The following is a 22,818-nucleotide window of genomic DNA, read 5'->3' as shown; positions in this document are numbered from 1 at the left end:
ATAATAATAATAATAATAATAATAATAATAATAATAATAATAATAATAATAATTGTAATGCTTGGGAGCGTGTGGTTGGTGCACGCTCCCGAGCCCTACTATCACTGTCAGGACGTGACATCCTGGCAGTCTGTATTGGGCCTAGTTTGACAGTCCTAGTCCAATGTTCTTGGACTACAATACGCTGTTGCTCTTCTGGAATCTTGTTGCCCCAGTAAAACGGCTGATGAAAGGAAATGAGGAGTCTTTGATCAGATCTATGAGAAAAAAGATAATAGGATATTTCTTGTGCAATACATATCATTAATCATATCTTAACTAAGCTGCTGATTGTATCCACATTTATTTTTGTAGTATAGGGATAGTTGTGAAATATCTGATGGGATAGAAAAGATGATCTGTATGAAACTGTGAGGATTTATATTGGAATCAAGTGAGGGTAAACACTGCAGCTGTTGATTAAGCATCCTTCCAATAGCTTGGTATTTTTTTGGGGGGGGGGATTACAGTGGAGTAGCACCTGACAAGAAACCTCACCAGTCAGACAGGCTTGCTTGAAACAAAACTGGAAATAGAACAAACTTTACGTGGGAAATCTGATGGGACAGGAAACTATATTATGTGAAATTTCACACTGCTTTCTTACAAAAGCAGAACTCTATGCCTGAGTATAGTAGAATATAACTTTAAGTAGAGGTCCTGCTGAGGCGTTCCTAATAAATCAGGCTTCCATGACATCAGTTTTACAAGCAAACTTAAATCTCTTACCTACCACTGATGAGTCACTTGAAACTCAGGAGTACTCCAAAGATCTCTCTCTCTCTCTCTCTCTCTCTCTCACACACACACACACACCATGTATTTGTTCTTGCCCTTTCTTGCTTGAGCTTGAAGGATGAGAAAAACAAACTAAAAATTGCCTTTGAAAGTAGATTTATTTATAGAGGTAGTCAGTAATATATAGTGCACAGATGGGATGAGATTTGCAAGCTGACCAAGGGGTCCAGAGGCTTCACAAGGGGCACATCATTAACTATAAAAAGTTTAAGAGCTTTGGAACTTTCTTGCCTGGGGTATTTTCATTGCATAAAATAAGATGATCTGGAAAATTTAAAAGACCAGAGTACATATGTGATAATATACAATTATATAATCCTTGTGCCCAGATGCCCAAATGTAAACATATATCCCACGCTGCTATTTATTTAAACCAAGGATGTTTACAACTTGCTCTTTTCATTTTAGTTTGCAACTTTATTTCATTAATTCATCCATCCATACATTATACTGCATATTGTTTTATCCCACAAGTGGGATTTAATGTGGTCAGCATGGTATAGTAGTTTGAGCATTGGACTAGGACTTTGGAGACATAGGTTTGAATCCTGGCTCAGTCATGAAACTCAATGGGTGACCTTGGACAAGTCACACTCTCTCAGCCTCAGAAAATGGCAATGGCCTCTGAATAAGCTTGCTGAGAAAACTCCATGATAAGTGCACCTCAGGGTCACCATAAATTGGAAACTACTTGAAGGCATACCACAACAACAGTGATAAAATTAAAATCAGGTATAAATAAAAACACAAGATATTATAATGTCAAAACAATTGAACACATTGTAGCATTACAATACTATTAATATGATTGATTGATTGATTTAGCAAATTGCACCAGAATTTAGAAAGATATGGTCTCTTGAATGATTGCTACACTTTTTATTATTCTCCCAGGCTTTTTAGTTCTTTTAAAACTGTGCCTATGCTTTTCTTTTAATGCTAGTGGTACTGTTGTTTTACTCCAGTTTTATTTCGTAGCAGGTTTTTAATTGTAGTTTGTAGGTGATTTTGTGCTATGTTTTATATTTTATAGTTTTAGCCCAATTTCATTAATTGCCCAGAGTGTTTCTGCTATTAGGCATGCATAAATGAATGAATGAATGAATGAAATGATGCTAAAGTGAAGTGCCAGCATTCACTTGTGAATTACCATGTTATTGCCAAAAGCTGTATTTATTTTTCTAGAGCTTAAATCCTCTTGTAGAAGTTATTGCTACACTAGCATATCATACTATCCAATATTTTGCACATGAAAATTTGAGACACAGGTGTTCAAGCAATGTCACAGTGTAACCACAATGGCAAAAATAATGAATAAGACATTTGCTTTTAGGTGAGCCTACCAGAAAGGTCAAGACTCTGTCCTCTCTTATTCCTTCCCACTCCTGAGTTAATGGAGTGCAAACTACTTTTGCACTTTGACCTCAGTTTGCGGCAATTGAAATAAGCTGAGGACAAAGGGGGAAAGTGGGAGAGAAACTAGGACATTTTAACAGCAGCTAACAAAATGGGATGACAAATTAGAACTGTCTGTTCCAAATCTGAACAGTTGAAGAGGATGGCATAGAAAAGGCATGGGCACAGTTTTTAAAGACTTGTTTTGCTTCCTCACACTTTATACATTTTACAAGATTCAGTTCAAAAGGAAAGCTCCATGACAGAAAAGAGACTTATGTCTAATAAACAGCATGAGTATATGTATGCTACCATACTGTAAGGGCTTTTAGTTAGAACTTGTATATTAGTTTAACATAGAAGAAGCAAGAATGAGCAGTTCTGTAAGAGAGTGGGAAAAGAGGAAATATATTTCTTGGGATTCGTTCATTGTTGATGGTACGAAAGACTGCTTAGGAAATTATAGAGTACCTTATATGAAACAGAATAATATAGTTACGATTAGAGCTAACTATTTCTGGCACATGATTATAGCAAAACAGGGGATCAATGCATATTTGGCTCTAATATATACATGATGACTGTTATGGTAACTTTAAGATTTTTAGCCTTACATCTTTGTTATGTCAAATAAAATAAAATGTACTTTTCAAAATTAAAAATATGTGGCAAGATCCCAAGCATGTAGAAAATATATGTAGATATAGAAAGGTCAACATACATAATCTACTGCCTCCTGAAAAGAATGCAAAATCCATTAAATGCAAAGTTTTGGATTCTGCCCCATAGGGATTTTATTAAGAATACCATCAGATAATTTGGATGAGAAGGGAAATTGACTAAACAATCATACAAATACAAGTTAGCAGCTCTCATGTTAGCATGGGCTAAGAAAAGTGTGCTGGGTATTGTTTCTACTATATTGATGGCCGTCTAGTTCACTACTTATTTTGGTCCTTTAAAAAGTGTGACCAAGAAAGTTTAGGACTCATAATATAAACAGTTTTTGCATTATGTGAGTGGTCCTACATGTTATAAATTTAAATTATTACAGAATAGATCCATTCATACAAATATTGAAAAAGAATGCAGAAGCCAGTTTTGAAAATCTGAAAATCCCTTGAAGAGTTCTGTTCTTAGCTATCTTTCCTACTGATTTTCCCTTTGAAAGATCATTCAGTCTGTATGGTACAGTTGTAAGATAGCAATGCACATCTTGTGATGACTAATTCTAACACACCTTCTTGGTGTAAAAGTAGTGAAATTATGAAAAAGAAGTGCCTTTAAAAATCAGCCATCTCTATTTTTTGTAAGTAAATAAGTTTATTTGAGTAGCATATGCCGTTACAAAAAGAAAGCAATCCATCAAAACAAATATAACATCAATACATTGTAAAAATCCATAAAAGCATAAAAATAATAAAATAGAACATCAAACACATCAAATACATTATAAAATAATACATTACATCACTTCTCCAAATGTTATCATGGCTTGCTCTATTCTCCAAAACTAGTAGCAAGGAGTTATCACAAAAGGCCAGGGGGTAAATCAATCCATTAATTTAAGCACTGTTCACTGGGTTTCTTTATTCATGGCACCACAAAAACATATACTGATGAAAGGAACTCAATAATGTAACGAAACGGCTACTCCCTTTGTAGCATAATTATAGTTAATTTTGTTGTTATGTGACATCTTATTGACCCTGACTTATGGCAACCCTATCATAATGTTTTCTTGGCAAGATTTATTTGCAGGAAGTGTGCCATTGCCATCGTCTAAGAAATGGAGAGAGTGTGACTTGTCTCAGTGGGTTTTCATGGCTAAGCAGAGATTTGAACTCTTACCATCCTGCTTCAACACCACTATATTATGCTATCTGTCTGCATGATGACATACCTCTTACCTAACCTATACCCAATTATATCAAAAAGTTCAACTCGTGTGTGTGTGTGTGTGTGTGTGTGTGAAGGGATTACACGGATGACAGTTCAGGAGCAGAAATTAAACTGGCACCCAGCACTTGTAAAAAGTGGTGCTTGCCAAATGACCAGGGCGAGAGGGAAAGCATGTTCCACACAACTGCCTACCTTCTAATCCTTATCCTTCCCCCTTTAAATGACCCAAGCAAAATCGGGGACAAGTTCACATTTCCCAGCACCATGGAAAAAATGGGTTTTCCAAAAAGAAACAGTAAAAACCCGCTTTCGGAAAACCCGCGATAAGGGGGATTTGCCCCAGATCCACCTCAATTCGAGTATGCAGAAACCGGCGCCAGTGGGAATTATCCACTTATAAACCGGTTTGCGATCTGATCTATAATGTAGTGTGAATGGCCCCTTAGGCAAGGAACACTCAGAAGTGGTTTTTCTAGTTTCTTCCTTTCCCTACCCAAATACTAACCAGGACTGACCTTGCTTAGTTTTGAAGATCAGACAGCATCTGGTGTCTTTAGGATATTTAGGCCTTAGCTCCTGAAAATCATTGATCCAACCTTGGGAGCACCAGTGGTAAATATATAATATGTATTTTCATGTACTGGTCACTTGCATTAATATACTGTAACTATTCTAGAATTATTTACCAGCTCTAGTTTTGTGAAAAACAAAATTAATCTTTTCAATAGTATTTGAAAAGCATGTTGCTAACTTGATTATGCTTAAAATCTGACAAATGTATCTAATCTTTGTTTTCATGGAGTGTAATGCCTGGTCCAAGTTAATCCTGATAAACTCGTTTTGCCATGTATGCTAGTTAAGTCAGCTATAAGCATATCTAACATAATATACTGTACAATGCAAGCGTATCCACATTTACTCAAAAGGAACTCCCTTTCTGTTCAGAAGGACTTACATCCCCTTAATTATGTTAAGTATCTGCTCCCCAGTTCTGTTGCTTTCATAGAAATCTGTGTCTCATTTAAACACACATGCACTCCCACACACACTTGGGGGACAAACATCTGCTGTATAACTTTTAATTTGTCCCTGAATTAAGTATTACAAAATTAAGGTTGTCCTTAATTCTACTTCTTTATTTCATAGTCATATTTATGGGATATTCCTAATAAAATGTAAGATATACGTTGTACATGATCTCCTTTCATCTTTCAGAACCAATACTATTTAAATAGCTCATTGGTTTTGAAAAATCTAGACATGCTGGTGCCTGATCATTGGGGTAAATGTGAAAACCTATGAGGAAATCACTTTTAGTTTGTAGTTGTTGTCAAGATCTGTTCATTGATTAAATTTCAGTAGAATCAGGTTACCAGAGAAATGCTCTTTGGTATAATCTAAGATGTGTTTGGGATTTGTGAATGCAGATTTTACTCCTGATAGTACTTATATGCCTATAGATAGTACACCTTATTCTATGGAACAAAAAATATGGGATGGAATCATGTTGCTCTCCAGAACTTGGTAGACTGAAATTCCTAGCAATTATAGTCACTATAGCCAATGATAAGGGAATGCTGAGAGGTGAGACTGGAAGGTTGCATGATTATTCCTGACTAAAAGTATTCCTGATTTAAAGAATTTGTGTTTCTTCCCAGATTACAATAATAATTGTTTATTAATTTGTTGCTATTGTTGTTGCTGTATGCCTTCAAGTCATTTCTGACATGGAAGTTTATCGCATGGGCCCTAAAACGGGCCCGTTTTGTCACAAAATGTGTGCACACAGGGGTGTGCACGGAATGGGTTGAGGCTAGGGATGGCATTTCACTGCACACTGGAACTGTGCCACTGCCACCAGGCATTCCAGTCGCGCCCTCTGTCCGTCCCAGAGGGCATGATTTCTGAGAACGCTTTAGAACAGTTCTCAGAAATCGCACCCTCTGGAACGGAGGGAGGACGCAATTGGAATGCCCAGCGGCAGCTGTGGCATTCCAATGTGCAGCAAAATGCCTTCCCTAGCCCCATCCTATTCCGTGTGCGCCCCTGCGTGCACACATCTTGTAATACAACGGGCCCGTTTTAGGGCCCGTGCGATAAACTTCATGTAAAGTGAACCTACCACAGGATTTTCTTAGCAAGATTTATTCACAGAGGAGCTGCCTTCACCTCCCTCTGTGTGAGTGTGATATGTCCAAGTTCACCCAGAGGGTTTCCATGGCTGGGTGGGGATTCAAACTCTGCTTTCCAGAGTTGGTACTCAAACTGGTACACCATTATGTCTGGTACTCAAACCAGTACACCACACTGGTTCTCTAATCAAGTGAAAATGATTGAATAGTTGCATCATTTGGCAATCTGACAAAAACAAGGCTGGTGTGAGGCATTTTGCTGGCTGATGTGAAGGAAAACAGGCTGCTCTTTTCTGTTCCTTGTAGAAAAGGTGAACTTCACACTGCATAATGTTCATGCCAGCCCTGATTAAAAGTAGACATGGGTCTTGGGGAGATGCTTGTGAGGGAGTGCTGAGAAATCTAGTATTATAGCTATGGTTGCAAAGTGCTCTGCAGTAACTAGATAATAATTTACCTAGAAAATGACCTTACATATTCTCAGGGATTGAGGAATATAATTTTGAAGTTATTACAAAATAGGAAGAGGACAAGTCTCTCATCTCTTAAGTGGCAGTGCTGAAGAGCATGACACTTGTTAGCAAGCCATGCTAATTCATGACACTTGTTAGCAAGCTTCTTCTGGACAGCTGTTAAAGATGTAGGAATCTTGCCCTGTTTTGTATCTAGCCCCCTTACTAAGTAGACATGCTTTTGCTGGGGTAGATATTGATCCAAAACATACTGTGTTGCCTCAGTCAGCAAACCAGATAATTTATTTTGAAATATTTTGCCCTAGAAATTCCAGAACTGCCATTCTTATGACACCAAGGCAAACTATATTTAAAATTGGTAGTGCCATTGGTTATTCCTTTTCCAACAGGCCAACAATGTTTTATGAAATTGGAAATGTTATAGAAGCCTAAACATTAAAAATGCATAAGGTGCCATGTGGAATACCATTGTTCCTTACTTGTAATCCTGTATCACATGGAAAACAAGTATACACTAGCCATATTCATGCTTCTATCACCTTTATGAAAAAAGATGTAAACACTAAACATTTCAACTGGCTATAGGCTTCCAGCATGTGCTGAAAAAGTTAAACTGTTCTGAGGCTTAGCTATATCTCTAGTTTACAATACAGTGATGGAACATTTTCCATTAATGATACATTGCAAATTGGTCACAGAAAACAAACTTAGTCCAACTTTCTATGAAATCCTTTGCAACTCAGCTAGCTGTTTTGAAATAATATTTCTATCCCATCAACATCAGACATTTATAGTTTGTTCCAAGTGCTTTTGAAGAGTTACTGTTGGAAAGGTAATCTTTTTGAATGGCATTTGGAAGATTTTTTGTTGTGCTGTCATGTCCAATGATGAAAGGTGGTTTAGCCCAGAAGTGGATGAATTAAGCAGCCTGGTAAAACTTGTCCTTCACTTCACAGCTATACAAACACCCAACATGAACTTGTTAAATATAAAAGTTGATTCATGAATGCAGGAGGCCCTTTGTAGTTGAAGCATGAACTAAGCTCTTGGTGGTACAGTCAAGCAGTCTCTACTGGGTGATCTATAGGGGAGATTTCCCCCTGGCTGACCTAGTGTGTGGGATCTCTGCCAAACACATCTTAGCTGGAAATAATTCTTAGAGACATCACATGTGTTCAAAATTGCTTTCTCAAATGTGGATCATTGTAAGTACACATAGACATGGATTTTAGTTCAAAATAACAAGATCCCAAGCCTCATATAAACTCTCATATAAATTCTTTCCTAGATCTTTCTACTTTTACTAGTGTTCCTATGTTATCACTGACATCTCCTCTCCATCTCCAGCAGCCCACTTGTAAACTTAACATTCTCAGACTGCTAAACCCTTTTTATTAAGATGGTAAAAGCTTATACACTATCTGTGCTCAATTATTTCTAAACCAACAATTTTTTAAATATCCCATCACAAATGTAAGCCTGGTTCTGGAAGAGAATATACATCATTGCTTAGAATTTGTAAAATGTTCTCATAGAGGAGATTGTCTAGATTTAAACTCACTTTTCTACTGAATCCACAGGAGGAAACTGCATTGATAATTCCTAGCACTTCACCTGATGAGCTTCTTCTTATTCATCTGCAAGAGAAACAAAAACAAACACCACTTAGCTCTTTAATTCTGGTATATTTTTAATGGTGGGATAAACTTTACTTCTTATTTGATATAGCATAATTTACCAGTTAGATAGCTAGAATCAATTTAAAAAGTGAGCTATTATCAATAGTTTTTGTTCACTCTACCTCATATCTTTATGACATGCCAAATAGCAAACATCCCATCAATATTCTCATCCAGGAATGAACAACAATAGGAAATAAATCCATTCTCACTTTGTTTGCTTCCAAATTTACACAGTTGTAACTGTTGTTAACAAGGCTAAAACATACTTTAAATATATTGTGTAGTTACTCAAACCTTCACAAGCAAAGCTGTGAGGTTCTATAGTTCTATTAATATATGTCTCATTTGTTTGACATACATGGGCACTCTTGGGTCTGTGCATGAGCCAAATGAAAGAGAGACAGAGACAGAATGAGAAAGAAAAAGACCACTTTTCATTGAAAACATATGGAGAGCTAACAAATTATTCCATTTGTTCTCTGGCATTATAGCCTTTAGGGAGACTTTTTTAATGAGATAGTTTTATGTTTTTCACGTCTATGAGATATTTAGCCTTTTCTGAGAGCTCTGGTGCCACAACAAACTTTAAATCCCAGGATTCCATAAGATTGAGTCATGATAGTTAAAGTGGTATCAAACTGCAGTAATCCTGCACTGTGGCAGCAGCTCTAGTCAGAAAAGACATACATTTAATATGGAAGGATACGTTTTACAGCATGTGGTTATATAGAATGAGCACATTTTGAATATCAGTGATTTAAAAGGTTACCTGTTTCCTGTCTGTTTTTGTGCTTAAGTAAAGAAGCTAATCTATATTGAGAGAAATACACTGAGAAAGAAAGGTTAGCTAGATCTAGTTCTAATTAACTAACTAGGGTGAAGAGACAGGGAACTGTGTTTTATCATCGCTAGCAGAACAAAGCTAAGATGTCTCCTCCTTTTTGGAGGATGAGAGAATATTTGAGAAGAAACAGGAAAAGATGGCATTAGCAACCCAAGATTTTCAGTATATGGAGATTACGACATGTATCGTTTAAACCACAAGTAGACCCAGAAAAAGCAGCTTTGGTGATACTTATCACACCATGTTGCCTCTGACCCATAACTGCTACATTCCCCCAAACATGATTACAGTGTCCCTTTTCATTAATGAGGGAAACCCATCAATGACCTCCCCATTACACTAGTCCCCAGTGTGAAAGATTGTGGCTGGGACATTTGAGCTATTTAGAGTCACATGGTGTCAGTGTCCCCTCTTCTCTGCTTGTCCAAAGCAGCCTTTCGCCCCTATTTATTTTGTTTTTTATAAAACACCTTAAATAGTTTAAATAGCAATACAAAAAGTATTGCACAAAAAAGTGAAAATAAAAATAAATAAAAATAAAATATTAAAAATTGAAATACATGCTGGGTAGGGCTTAGGGCAGGGAGGAGGCGTTAAGGGGGAGTCAAGAAGATAGTGGAATAGCAGCAGCAGTTTCAGTTGTGATTGCGAAGATGTGTTCGTGGCTAATATATAAGCAGATACAATTCCATTTTTGTTGACAAGTACAATTGCGACAGGAATGGGGCTTGTGTTGTAAAGCCCTATGCCAGAAGGAGGGTCAGTTTAAATTAAGAAGACAAAAGAGCACTTTAACAATCTGGAGAGATCTATTTCTTTACTTGCTCTTACCCATGCAAACACATGCAAGATGAGTTGTATTTCCGGGTCATATTTCTGTCCCCTCTAATATGTGTGTGTATGCATATGCATTCAAGCTGCCTGTTGACTTATAGCAACTCTGTGAATTTCACAGTTTTCTCAGACAAGGAATACTCCTTATGAAATACTCAAAGGTGGTTTTTCCAGTTTCTCCCTAGGAAATATATAGTTAACAAATAATATTAAATAACAAAGTGTTCCTTATGATAAGGGTTTTAGTTTCTAGTTTCAATGCATATGCAAAAAAAATTTTTCTGTAAGATTTATTGCATCTTTTTTCATTATATCTGCATTAATACAAGCAATTAAAAATATTGTCCACATTGTTTCCATTTATGACCTTGAGTTACAATTTGTTTTACGCATCCAGAGGTTCTTTTGAGAGAAAACTAGGTTTAAGCTCAGCCTTCCTTTGTGTTTTGATTGTAGCACAGGACAGCCTACATTCTAAAGCATGGCAAATTGTTCCATTCACATAATTTCATGTGGTATTAACATTTATTCCCCCCAAAATTGTTTCTGACATTTTCCAGAGTGCTGCCAAGCAGATATATCTGTTCCCAGTTTAGCTATGCCTAAAGGAATTTTCTTATAAACCATGGCCGTAGGGTACTGGGTACAACAGAAGGTTATAAAATTACCTGCTGTTTTTAATATTTTTAAAATCTTGAGGAGTTCAGGCTTCATTCGTTAGATCCGATCTAGCTGGGGCATAAGCTTTTCAAGTCCTCTCAAAAACTAACTCAAGCTACATAAATTGGTAGGAATCTGAGGCAGAGGAAATGCTGCAGATCAAACAACCCGCAACAGAAGTGTTCCCCAGATCAGTCTTCTCCATCTAAGTTGCCACCCTTCAGATTGTTCTGGAGCACAGTTCTCATCACTCGCATCCATCAATGGTCAATGGTTAATGGTGCCTCAAACCATCAGGAGAGCACCAGAATGAGTAGGCAGTTTCCTAGAAGTGAGGGATCTGTGATGTTACTGATCACCAGTTGCAGTCGTTGTGGAAACACACACACACCTGCACACTCTAAATGCTTACACTTCTTTTAAAAAATATTAATGCCATTCTACACTTGGCTTTAAAATCATCTCAATATTTAGCTACTGCTGGTAATAATATAATTGATGATTTGGTTTTTCTCCCTCCCTCTACACACAGTATCATAAAACTGACTAAATTTGGGGGAGGGGGAGATCTCCAACTTTCCAGATGTTTTGAATTAGTCACCACCAGCCATGTAGAATGAGGCCAATAGAAGTGGCAGAACAAGACATCTGGAAGGCCACATGTCCCCTCCTTTCTTCCTATTCTCTCTCCATTTGCTTCACTTATTAAAGACTATTTGCCTAATACTTGTCTATTTTTCAAATGTCTTTTTGCTCTCCCTTTCTTTCTTTTAGGGCACTTTCTGACAGTGAGGCTCTGCAAAACACCATTTTAATTTCTCACTGTACGCTACAGGGTTATTATTATATAATTATTTTATTTATTTATATCATTCATTTTCTCTAGTCTTTGACTCCCAGCATGGGTTATTAGTGCCACAGTTAAGAAAGAGGCACTAATAAAATATGAAAGGACCCAGCTGTGGATATTTTACTTGTGTCCTTCACAGATCTGAAGCTGGATTTAACTCATTTGTAAAGTATTATGTAGGCAAAGAAACAATAAAGTTTCTGGATTACCTCTGAAACCATGAAGACTAGAAATAACCAACAGAATTAAAAAATGAAAGCAACAATCATTTTTCTGTTTATGGATCTGTAGAAAGTTAGTGTATTCAGGTTTTTAAAAATGACCATTACCATTTGCCAAAATGTATACAGGTTGAGTCTCCCTCATCCTTGGAACCAGAAGTGTTTGGGATTTTGTTTTTATTTTTTTAAAAATATTTGAATACCTACATTTGCATATGAAATACCTTGGAGATGGTACCCAGATCTAAGCCCAAAATTCATTTAAAAGGTAATTTTTTTACAATATTTTAAATAATGTTGTCCATAAAACAAAGTTCCTTGATACATAAATGAATGGGTCTAAATATATCTAATTTGTTGTTAACTTTCATGGGGGCTATACAGACTGCCCCTAAAGGGTGTTCTGCAGCTGCCCCTTTTACATCCAGCTTGGGGCTGTGGCAACCGCATGCAGGGTGCAAAAAGGAACTGCAAAAAATGACTCCTTTTTGCATCCTGCAAAGGGCACAATAGCTGTGGTGCCGCAGCTTTACAGTGCTCCTTTGGCACTGCACCATGTGGACGCAGTGCCAGAGGAGCACCGTAATGCCATGTGCTATGTGGTGCAGCACGCAGTGTCACTCCACCCTGGGGGCAGAGCCAAGGCATGTGTCATATAATAATAATAATTAATAATAATTTGTTTTATTTATATACCGCTATTCCAAAGATCATAGCGGTGAACAGCAAGTAAGCTAATTAGCAAGAAAGCTAATTTGCCCCCAACAGTCTGGCTACTCATTTTAGCGACCTCGGAATGATGCAAGCCTGAGTCAAACTTGGGCCCTTTTGCTGGTCTTGAACTCGCAACCTCGTGGTTTTGAGTGAATGGCTGCAGTACAGGCATTTAACCACTGCGCCACCAGGGCTCCAGTATACGGACACTATGCCCCGACTCTGACCCCAACTCGGACTTTATGGCTGGTATGCACAGCCCCTTAGAATCAACTTTGACCCACGGTGATCCTAAGTATGAGAGACCTCCAAGTCACCCTATCCAAAACCTCTCTGCCCAGCTCCTGCAAGCTCAGAGACCTGGCTTTTTTGACTGAGAGGCGAAACAGACTGCCCCTTTACACCGGCTTCTGGGCAGCTTGAGTGCAGCATTTTGATGTGGCACACTCTGAAGCTGCCTGGAAGCCAGTGTCACACCGCCCGCCTGCCCACACACACCTGGGCCGGCTTCATGGCACTCCAGCAGCGCAGCATTTACACACCACACACTGCAGTAATACCTTAAAGCAGCTGTGGGAGGGGAAATTGCTGCTTCTTTTTGGGCCAGCAAAAAGCTCTTCCAAGTCCCAGTCATCTTCTGATTTCTTGACAGCAGTCTCTGCTCTGATTGATGATTGAGCCCACATATGGAAAATCTCAAACAATTTCTACCTCTTCATTGTCTATTTTAACATTATGTAGATTGTCTGTGGACATAATTTTTGTTTTCTTGATATTCAGCTGTAAACCTGCCTTTGCACTTTCTGCCTTCACCTCCTTCAATAATCTTTCCATATCTCCTATATTTTCTGCTAGTATTATGGTATCATCTGCATATCTTAGATTGTTGATGCTGCTTCTCCAGTTTTCATGCCTCCCTTCTCTGAGTCCAATCTTGCTTTTCATATGATGTTCTTGGCATACAAATTAAATGGGGTGATACAGTGCAGCCTTGCCTGACCTCCTTTCCAGCTGGAAACTATTCAGTGTCTTCGTATCCAGTCCTAATTGTAGCTTCTTGTCTTGAGTTACAGGTTAAACGCATCAGAACTATCAAATGTCCTGATATATCTCATTATGCATATGCAAATATTCCAAAGTCCATAGAAATCCAAAATACAAAGCACTTCTGGTCCAAATCATTTGGGCTAAGGGAGACTCAATCTGTATTACTTTTTTTCCCCCAAGGAAAAGCTGGGCTCCCAAGATCTGCTGCACAAAAGCATTTTTGAATTTCTCTTGTTCACACCAACCTGCATTTTTGTTGTTGAGAGGGCAATCATTTCCATGCCGTTTGAAAAGTTGCACTTAAAAAAATAAAATTGGAAAAAAACTGGGAAGGCTCACAACATCTTCAAGGGAAGTGCCTGGATTGGGAGAAGCAATAGATGACCACCCTGACGAAACCTTTGCGGATGTCCGGAGCAGAATAAGTTATATCCCACTACAGTATACACATCTGAGGAAGTTGACTGAAGTCAATGAAAGCTCATGCTGCCAAGTTCTTTCTTTCAGATGGAGAAAAACAGATGGCCTGGTTAGAGTGCTGGATCAGGGCCATAGCAACCACATGCCGCAGCCCCAATCCAGCAGTTTGTAGGCTCAAAAAGGCAGGAAAATATAACTCCTTTTAGAGCTGGCAAAAAGGCGTCTTTGCCATGGCGGTGGCACTTTTCAGCGCTCCTTTTAGCATGCAGCCTACAAACGCCACGCCAAAGGAGCGCCGTGATGCTGCCCACTGTGTGGGCTGGCAGGTGGTGTGACCGGAGGCATGGCGGGGCATGTGTTGTTCAAATGCCATGTCCCCACACCACCCCCATGCCAGCGCTTCAAGCCAATCTGTTTAGCCCCTTAGGAGTTTATCACATTGGGGCTAATTTTGGCATTAAAGAGTGATTAAAGTGCATTTAAAGCATCCTGCAAATAAAGTGAAAATGGCGAGTAATTGCACAAATGATTATCACATGCAATTGCACAAATAAAGTTATATTGGAAATGCATTGTTGCAGAAATCCCGAAAGTAAAGAGATGTGCGTTAATGCTTCTTTGTGACCACTTTAATGGTGGGTTTTGTGCAACGTCATGTGAAATCGTTTCGCATAATTACGTGATTTTTCCAGAATATTTACAGGATAAACTCATCTCCTTGTGTAATAAACTTATTAGTCTCAAAGGTACTACAGCATCTCTCTGCATATAGATTCCACTCTAATGTAACACATTATACAATTTGTTGTGTGGGAGAGGGCCAGAGCATCCGAAACTACTCTGTATTGGACCCAAGAAGGTGCATGATGATGATGTGGGTTTCTCACACGTGTAGCATGAAATCCCAAAGGGAGGGCTGCACCCACACTGGATGGATAACCTGGTCTGAGAGAACTTTTAACTGCAGTGGCTCAATGCAGTTCCCAGAATTCCATAGCACTGAGCCATGGCAGTTAAAAGTACTCTCAAACTAGGTTATCCATCCAGCGTGGGTGCATTTGAGGATTACCATCAGGTGACAAAATAAACTTTCCACAGCAGTTGTGAAGGAGTGGTTCTGTCTGAGAGGATAAAAACCACATTGTGTGAGTCGTCGTCGTTGTGTGTCCACTGGCGCCACAACACAGTCCCCTTTCTTGCCTTGCCTTGGCGAGGCAGAGAGGTGCCTGTTCTGTGGGGGGGCTTGGGAGGCCACCTTTCTCCCCACAACTTTTGGGGAGGCCTTTCCTCCTGCCTGCCTCCTCTCTCCAGTTTGCCTGCTTTGTGTGTGAGAGAGTGTGAGGAAGAAAACTGTGAGTGGAGAGGGGAGGGCAAGGCAAGGGCAGCCTGGGTGGTTGGCTGTGGGTGTGTTTCTGTGGGGAGTTATTTTGGGACAGGCGGGCATTCCAGCCTCAGAGAGAGAGAGAGAGAAAGGCGAGAGAGACCCTCCTGCGCAACCCACTGGCTGCTGGCCAGAGAGAGGACTGAGTTAGTTGCGCCAGCAGCAGCAGCCTTTGTTCTTCTGCCTCAAGAGCAGGAGGAGGAGGGCTCTACTTCAAGGCAAGTCCTCTTCGGAGCAAGGGATTCGTCTTCTGTCTCCCTCCTTCCAGGCTGCAGGCACCGGCGGCCGAGGAGCCAGCACCGACTTCACAAACGGACCCAGTAAGTCAAGGCAAGGCAAGGCAAGGCAAGCCCAGCAGTCTGCGCCCTTTGCGCTCTCCTCCCCCTTTTCCCCCTTCCTCTGCAAAGAAGGAACCCCAGACTCGGTCTATAGGGGCAAGGGCAGCAGGAGCACAGGTCCCCCTCTTCCAGGGCAACATAGTCCTCCTTAGCAGCCTTGTGTCCAGGAGGGATCCCAAAGCTTCCTCCCTTCTGAGCATGGCAAAGAAACATGCCTTGATATTTATATGCAGGCTGAGCAGGCAGCCTCCTTTTCCAGGACATAGTCCTCCATTTCATCCTCCTGCCCCAAACATCCTCCCTTTTGAGCATGGCTAAGAAGCATGAATTGATATGAAGTGTGGTTTTAGCTTTTATTTGGTCATGTCCTCCATTTGACGGTGCCTTGTCCTCCTTTGCGCTTAGGGCATTGGGTCACCCTCCCAGAAGGGAAAATCTCTGGGGGTGAGAATGAGGGGGTCAAGAGAGTGTTCTCCCTTTTAACTCTCACCGGTGAACAAGCAAAATTATGGGTTTCAGGTGAGAGGAAGAACTGCAGTATAAACCACCTGAAGTGTTTAGTTTTGACTTTTGAATGTGGTGGGGATCCTTATGCTGGCCAATACAAGCAAGGAAGCCAGCAGTTCATGTGAGGGTAAACATGCATCTGAGGAAATAGGCTTAAGTGTACAAAAGTCCATGCTACCAACTTCTTTCTTTCTTTCAGTCACTCAATCTCAAAAGTGCTACAAGATCCCTTTGCAAGCTGATGTTCCAGACTAACCCAGCTGTACCTTTGAATTTCACTTCTTTGAATGGTCTTCATTTGTTTCCTTCCTTTTCTTGTTCTTAATTTGCGCACCAGGTCCAGGGACACTGTGCTGAAGGGTCTCGGAGAGCTGCGTTGTCCTCATTTCTCTCTCTCATCCCTTTTGTTTCCTCCCCTTAAGAAGCAAAAGAATGAATTTGAAAAAAGCAGCAGCAACATGTTCCAGGAACAGAAAGGCTTTGTTAGGGGTTGCTTCTGGAGTAAGCTTGTGTGTGTGTACATAAGAAGGTTCCTCGGCCCCTTGGGTGAATATCACACTATGTTGTTATAGTGCTATTATGCCACTTTAACTGCTAGGGCTGCCTCCTGTGGAATCCTGGTATTTGCAGTTAGGGAGGAGTATTTAGAATTCTTGTCCAGAGACCTCTAATGCCTCACCAGCCTACAGATCCCAGGATTCCACAGGAGGCAGCCATAGCAGTTAAAGTGGAATAATAGCACTATAACAGTGTAGTGGGATACTGAGTTCAGTGGCACAAGTTTCTGTGATATTGAATTCAAAAACATTCCCATGCTCAGCTGGGCAATGTTGTGGCCCCTTTGAGGATAACCTGAAAGGGAGAAATTGGAAGCTTGAGGTTTTGTACAAAAGTTCTTGCTACCAACTCTCTCTTTCAGTTAGTCTCCAGGTTGCTAAAAGATTCTACACATAGCAATATAAACCACCTGATATGGTTAGTTTTAACTCTGGGATGTGGTGGGGATCATTATGCTGACCAGTACAAGTAAGGGAAACCTTCCTGGAGGTCAGCAGCAGTTCATGTGAGAGTATTTTGCTCCCTCACCTGTGGACTGTGCTTTATGCTCTTGAAATGGTCTTAATTTTCTTCCTTCTCCCACACTTCCTTTTTCCCCCTCAGAGTTTCTTATACCCAGAGGTACCAAAATGTTAGCCTATGCATAGTTGTACCTGTATTTGGTGGAGAGACTGAAGAAAATGCTGATTCAGGGTTTTGTGCATCTTGACTGCCCTCTCTCACAAGTTTTTTTTAAAATAAACAATAGACTTAACATCAGTAAGCTGAGTACCAGTCAAACCCTACTTTGAATTCCTGTTGATTTCTTTATGAGAGAAAGCTGAATGTCAGTTCAGTTTTTCCTTTCCAAGTGAATGAGGCTTGATACAATTTCTCACTTGATGGATCATGTCTTTGGATCATTTACATAGGTTCCCAAACTTTTTTTTCTCGTAGACCACTTTCAAAATTTTACTGGTTTTGGTACACCCACTGCTGCTACATTTCTACCATATTCCCAAAACTCATCAAAAAATGTGACAATTAGACCCCCGTAGACCCCCGTCGAGTCTCCCATGGACCCCGGGCGGTCCACATGGACCACTTTAATGGCTGAGAGTGGATGGGGAATGAATGAATACTACCTGATATTGGTGTTACCTTGGCAAAATGATAACCCAGTCAATTTATGCAGACAAAATTTTAAAATTAGTATGAACAAGTAACTGTGCTGTAAATACAGTGGACCCTTGTTATACGCTGGGGTTTGGTTCTAAGATCCCCCGTGTATAACAAAATCCGTGGATACCCAAGTCCCATTAAATATAATGACATAGCAAAATATTTGAAATTTATACTTTTTTTTAACATTTTCAATCCATGGCTGCTTGAATCCATGTTGAAGAAATCCGTGTATAAGAAGGGCCAACTGTATGAGTCAAATAATGAGTGTGAACTGAAACAGTGGAAAATAAAACATGCTTCACTTATTCCCTCCACAGTAGTACTGGCTAAGTCTGAATAAGCATTCCAGCATCCTTTGAGTGTTATAGAGGAACATAATGAGTAAGTGTTCTATTAATGAAATCATCAGTTTACTAATAGGGATTTTGAGTTCCCATTTAATAAAGCATGGAGCTTTTACAGGAAAAGAGATTCCACTTAAAACATTAGGAAGAGCTGTTTGATTGTGGAACATGTTGCCTTGGAGAGTGGTGGAGTGCCCTTCTTCAGAGGTTTTTAAGCAGAGGCTGGATAGCCATTTGTCAGTACTTTCATTGTGTGTTCCTGTATGGTGGGGGTTGAACTGGATGGTCCTTATGGTCTCTTACAACTGTAGGGTTCTATGATTTTGAATCTTGTTCTCTTTTCTAGTGTGACAATAATTGGGGAGGGGACCCACCATCCCCCAAATTGCTGTTATTTCATTCAGCAAAGTATCTCCACTTGCTTGCTGTTGTTTGGTCTATTTATAAAATAGAATTTGCTCAGTTGGAACTGGAGACAGGAATTACCCAAGATTCCTGTTCAGAGCTAAAATTGGAATGGTACTTTCTGGAATTGTATTCCTTCTCTGATAGCATTAGGTCCAGAAGTGTTTTAAATTACTCCACGTTCAAAGCTGCAGTATTACCATTGCTACTCTTCCTGGTTCAGTTGTTGCTGTTGCAGCTCAGTTTAAGACAGCAATGCAAAATATGCTTAATAGGGAATAAACCCCATTGAACATAAAAGAATTTGTTTTAAAATATGCAAACATTGTTTTATTTTGTAAACCGTGTTTTAAATTTCAGGTATTGGTTTGCATTTCAGCTTCACATGAGAGCTTGGGAAAACTACTTTTTTTAGACTGTCCCAGCATCTAAGGGATTTTAGAACTACAGACCAAAAAGCTAACTTTTCTAAGTTTTTATTTGTATCACCTGGCAATGCTATACCTCTCTACAGGATTCTCCATAAACCCATCCTCTTCAGACTTATACATATACTCCTTAGTGTTAGCTACTCTGTTGCATGACATGAATTAACAAAAAGCCTCAAGGTCAGTCCAAAGAAGCACATTGCTCCAGGTAACACTACTTCTGCAGTTTGTATTAAGGAGAGGAGGGAAGCCAAAATCTGGTATCTCCCCCATCACCTGATAAATGAGGTCTAGATTTTGGAAGCTAAGCAGGGACCAGGGTCAGCCCCATTTATACTTGGAGTGGAGACTGTAAATGAAGACCAGGTGCTATAGGCTATATTTCAGAGAAGAACTGGTAAAACCACCTCAAAGTATTCCTTGCCTAAGAAAATCCTGTGTAATTGATGGGATTGCAATAAATTGACAGGCTACTTTAAGGCACATACACATGCAGGTATATATCCTGGAACTGAAGTACATTCTATAGGGTCTCAAGGGGCATGGTACTACAGTCTTGTACAGACTGGAGTACATGTAAAGATAGATCTACACAAAATCAAATGCATCTAAGTATTTCAACTATAAACAAGTAAGCATCATTTTTTTATCCTGCCTTTCCTTCAGGAAGCCTAAAGTGGGCAATATGATTTTCCTTACTATTGCTATCCTTACAGCAACCCTAGGAATTAGGTTAGGCTGATAATGACTGTACTAACTGGCCCACTGAGCTTCATGGCTGTGAATTGACTTGAACCTAGGTTTCTACAGCCATAGCCTGACTGCTGGAACATATTGGCATTGTTGTTGTTTTCTCCTTTACTCACATGGTAAGGTATATTAAACACATGGTATTTAATGCCAAAGGTCATTTATCACATTGTCATTACTATTCCAAATGGAGTGCTACAGCTCTGGGAGCAGATGTCATGCATCAATTGCAATGCTTACTTATTATCTGAGTGCTTTGCTTGTAAATAATTAACACATATTCTCATATCAGACTATTCGGTGTATAGTGAAACTACTTTTAGGAAATGGAGGCTCTTGTACTTGCAAAATGACAGGCATCTGTATAGTCCTGAGTATCTAATGCATGTGTCAACAACTTGTTTGTAAAGTTCCGTAAATTTATTTTGTCCTACAAACTCACAGGCAAAGTGATATGTATGCTAACATATCCAGCAGACCTGGCCCTTTTGGGAATGACATGACAGCACAATACTGACTGACAGAAGTAAAAACAGCCCACAGAATTAGGGAAGGAATTTATTGAAGTACTATGCCTGATTTGTTTCCAGTTGAATTTTTAAAAGTCCCAGTTAGGTGGCAGGAATGGATATATTTTGCCATCCCTAAATCAAATTGTCAGTAGGGGGAGGGTTTCATTGTTTATAAGAAAATGTGGAATGCCTCAGCAAACTATGGTCAGAATGATGTAAGGTTTTGTTGTTATAAGCCTTCAAGTCAACTCTGCCATGATACCATACCATAGTATTTTCTTGGCAAGATTTATTCAGTGGAAGTTTGTCATTGCCCCATTCTAAGGGTGAGAAATGCGCCAGTGGATTTCCAGGGCTGACTGGGATTCAACTCCTGATCTAACCCAATATTCAGTCTGCTACAGCACGATGGCTTTCAAAGCATTTTACTTGAAAGTATATGAATTGCAGTTTACATATTGGAGGCTGGAAAAGTTACAGCTCCCAGAATCCCCTACCCAACATGACCAGTCCAAAAGAGTACGTTTCCAAGCTCTGTTACATATGTAGCCTATTATGTTGGAAGCCCACAATATTTTTAGAGCTCAAATTTGTGGAGAGGAACCACTTAGGGGAAAAAAACCTAAATGCGGATAGATCACTGTTCTGATTGCCTGTTTAAAAGTACAAAACCTTCTTTGGTCAGTTACATCATTCGGTGCATCTGCCAGCTTATTGCGGTATCACTGTGTTAAAGTAAAAAAAGCAAGCAAACCCAGAACAACAACTGGTCTGTCTGGGCATTATCCAGCAGCTGTGGTTTGTAGTACCTTGTGGTGACTTTACAACAGTTCAGATTTTTTCCGCTCGGGTTGACTGAGCCATGATGTCAGTTTCTGCCTTCAAGGCTTTAACCTCTGGACATGACTCTTAACCCTGGGGAAGTGGAAACTGCCCCAAAAGTCTATTCTGGTGCAGATCTGTTGACTCAAGCACATTCCAGTGCTTAAAAGATTCAGCCACCAAATGACTTTTGTGGTCAGAGCTGGTTACATATATATATATATAAATGCAGCATACATTTTAACAGAATACTATTTTTTTGTGTTAATTTTCTGCTTTATTGAGACCACATGTCTCCAATTTGACATCTTTTAAAAATGGACATGTTTGGCTAAGTTGCTTGAAATGTATTTTTCTTTTTAATTGCTTGGAGAAAGAGAGAGTATGTTTAATGTTGGAACACTTGGGTTAATTTATATGTATTTTAAGATACTGCCAGAGAGAGGATGTTTTATTTCATGCACACTGCTAATTCATTGTGGATGGATATGTGCTTGCATGCATGTGAACCCTAACAGCAGGCTCACAATTTGGGATGGGCATATGTGGTGTGGCCCAGATCTTCTTGCACAAAATACCATGCAAATTTGACCACACAAGATCTGCACATACAGTAGAATAAATTGTAGATTCTTGAATTAATGAAAGAGACCATGGACAAATTATATATTAAATTCTATGCATGAAATAAATCTCTGGAGATGTTTATATCTTGGGACAGTTTACATGTAACACTAAACCATTGCTTTATCATTACTGGCACAAGTGGGAACAGTACTTGGGCTCTGTATTCCCTATCCTTCCTCCCTCTCGGTCTAGCAGCAAGGAGAGGCTGAGAAATTTCTACTTCGAATTAACCACAATTTAGGATTCAGATAACATACCAAAATATAGTTAAATCTTAACTATGGTTGTATCTTCAAACCCAAGATTGCAAACCTGGCTTGTTGAAACAAGCTATGTTTGTCAGTTTTGGATGATGCAATAAGTTGTGATAAATTAAAACCGGAAGTTTCTGGATTCTTTACAGGTGACAACAAGGCAAAATGCACATGCCCAACATTTACTTGTAATCCATTGTGTAGTGATACATTCTAAAGTGCAGGAACCACGATGACAGTCCCCATAGCCTCATCCTGAAGTGAAGTCCCCAAAAAGAAAGCAGTTCCATGTTAACAAATCAGTTATAGCAGTTTTCATCCCAACTGGGGGTCTTCCCTATTGGGCCTTCTCTCACATAGGATTCCAAATACATATTTATACATGCACATTTGGAACCTCCTAAGGAGAAGGAAATTGCTGAAGTGGTGGTTGAGTGCTTGGGTATGACTTTGGAGACCAGGGTTTGGAGACCAGCTGTGAAACCCAGTGGGTGGCCATGGGAAAGTCACATGCTCTCAGCCTTAGGAGAAGGGAATGGCAAACCTCCTCTGAACAAATCTTACCAAGAAAACCCCAAAATAGGTTTGCCTTAGGGTCACCATAAATTGGAAACAACTTGAAGGCATACAACAAGAACAGTTAAAAAGATATAGGCCTGTTACAGACAGCCAAAATAAAGCTGCTTCGAGTCACAGTGGAGGTATGGTGTTTCAATG

At 39.6% G+C, this 22,818-nt stretch overlaps 1 protein-coding gene across 6 annotated transcripts in view; it reads left to right on the top strand.

Annotated features, from left to right (window-relative positions):
• PALLD (palladin, cytoskeletal associated protein) overlaps positions 1-22,818 on the top strand; it is a 304,050-nt gene that overhangs the window by 55,511 nt on the left and 225,721 nt on the right. For 2 of the 6 annotated variants that reach the window (XM_042468274.1, XM_042468273.1), the window contains exon 1: positions 15,476-15,712. The exons of 3 other annotated variants lie outside the window; for them this stretch is intronic. The gene's annotated coding sequence lies outside the window, so the exon portion shown is untranslated. Of the gene's footprint in view, positions 1-15,475; positions 15,723-22,818 lie in introns of those variants that run through there. One more of the 6 variants, XM_042468275.1, reaches the window with a different exon arrangement.

The sequence above is a fragment of the Sceloporus undulatus genome, chromosome 5 (assembly GCF_019175285.1).
Source record: "Sceloporus undulatus isolate JIND9_A2432 ecotype Alabama chromosome 5, SceUnd_v1.1, whole genome shotgun sequence".
Classification (NCBI taxonomy): Eukaryota; Metazoa; Chordata; class Lepidosauria; order Squamata; family Phrynosomatidae; genus Sceloporus; species Sceloporus undulatus.
Note: the sequence above shows the minus strand (reverse complement) of the source record. Positions and strands in the feature narration are given on the sequence as shown.